Genomic DNA, 2138 nt, shown 5'->3' with positions numbered 1-2138 from the left:
GGACTGTGGAGGGCTGTGGGGAAAGGGGTGCAGGGAAGGGGGTGCGGGTACCCCGGGGGTTTGGGTAAGGGTGTCACAGGGGTAGGGCAGTCTGGCTGCATACCCTGGGGGTTTTGGGGCATCCTTCAGCAGCCCCCAGTACGGATTGACCCTGCCAAGGCTTTTGCCCCCCCCTTGCCCTCATCCTCACCCTCGGTACCACAGGATAGACAAACAGCCGTCGTTTCCCAGGCGAGTGAGATGGGACGTCGGAGGGGCGACAGGGCTGGCTGCAGGCTGGGCGGACTGTGGGTGCTGTGGCTTTTCTCGACTTCCCGACGTGCTGCACCCAGGGTACTGGGGCTGGAATGGACATGGAGGCAGCCGAACCGGGATGCTCTGTCACCCAATATGCCATGGAGTCAGGACAGCTCAGTGCAGCGTCCAAAGGGATCTTTCCCAGGATCTCCTCTGATCCAGGACGCAGCAGGACTTTTAGGGTACGTAAGCACAAGCCACCCCCATGGCTTTTCTCCCCTCGTGCCTGCAGTGGCATCCACATTTGGCCCAAGAGGATGGGGATGGATGAGCATGTCTCCAGGCACTCTTTCACCTCCAGTCTCCCCACCAAGGATCTTCCTTGTCCCCTGTGCCTCAGTTTCCCTCCTGCTTGCTCCGTCAGGGCTTGCAGACAGCAATGTCTCAACTGCTCAGTGGCACTATGGGGTGCATGGGGGTCTGACGGGGGGGGAGAGGGGTATGCATGCCCACGAGTGTTTTCTACCCATGTCCCTGCTGAATCGGAGTAGTATTTTTCTCGTTACAAGTGCACTGTGGTGGGAGTTTCTCGCCTGTCCTCCCAGGCAGAGGAGGGGGAGAAGAGGGTTATTTATCCTCTGGATTCATGTCACCCCTTAATTTTTTGGAAGTCCTCAAAGACAAGGTGTCAAAGGAGGAGTTATTCAGGCACCAGTGCTGCCCTGGTATGGTGGGAACACTCTTGGCTGGGGGATGTCCACTTTGCATCGCAGCTGAGAGACCCCCCCAGCTCCTTTCTGCCCTCCTTCTGTTTTGTGGGTGCCCCGTACTGGGTCACTCCATCAAGACGGGGTGAGGTTGGGCACCCTCGGCTGTACCGTCACGACCGCAGCCCTGCTTCGGGAGCAGAGCTCCCTGCTCGCCGCTGACATTGCCGTCCCGCTGCTGGGGCATGAAGGGCATTGCTGCGGGAGATAGCAGCGTTATCTCCGGCACAGGGCAGGCAGCAGCTCCTCGCGTCACCTCGCACCGTCCCTGGATGGTCACCTCTCCTGCCCCCGCCATCAGGGGACCTGGGTCCCTAGCTGGGTTGATCCCACCAGGTCCCCACGAGCCAGGGGAAAATCCATGGTGGGAGGATGCAGGAGGGGGTCGGCAGCCCCGATGGTCCCGAAACATGTCCCCTCCAGAGGTACGGGGAAAGGTGTGATGATAAATCGCATCGACTTATTCAGCTGGCTCTAACTAACGGCCTCCCTGGCACTCAACACATTCTCCCAGCGCGTTGGCTGTTCCGAATATTGTTGCAACATTTAACTCCCTTTTTTAAAAAAAAAAAAAAAAAATTAGCCATGCAGATTGCTGGAGACACTTGGATTCTCTGCAGGAAACCACTCCGCGGTGGGAGTTTGGATGCTGCAGTTTAGTGGCAGGAGTCGTTGCCTCTCAAGTCAGCTCATTAGTGGGGTTGTCCACGGCGTCGCCGCGATCAGAGCCCGCGGGGAGCTGTGGGACGGTCCTTCCCGCTATTAATGTGATGGGCCTGTTTTGTTTCTTACGTGTTAACACTCCTGGTGCCCACAAGACACGTGGCACGAGCAGCAAGGGATGGTCCCAGACCTGCCCAACACCCAGCAGGGGCTTGTCCGCACCAAAGCTGGGGATGGATTAAGAGGCAGCGGTTATTAGGGGTAATTTGATTTTGTTCCCAGGGGGTAGAATTGTGATGGACAGGGGTGTGAAACTCCTGGGAAGGAAGCAGGGAAGGGGATGTAACTTCCTCTAACACCTCCGCCAGCACGCTGGGACAGCTCTGGTTGCACGGAGATGGCAGGGTGGGGCTGGAGGATGGCCCTCCTGACCCAAGGAAGTGTGGGGGGCCCACGGGGCCGCGGTCCCCA

Source organism: Eurypyga helias, unplaced genomic scaffold (genome assembly GCF_000690775.1).
Source record: "Eurypyga helias isolate BGI_N326 unplaced genomic scaffold, ASM69077v1 scaffold38158, whole genome shotgun sequence".
Lineage (NCBI taxonomy): Eukaryota > Metazoa > Chordata > Aves > Eurypygiformes > Eurypygidae > Eurypyga > Eurypyga helias.
The sequence above is the reverse complement of the archived record's forward strand: the minus strand, read 5'-3'. Positions refer to the sequence as shown.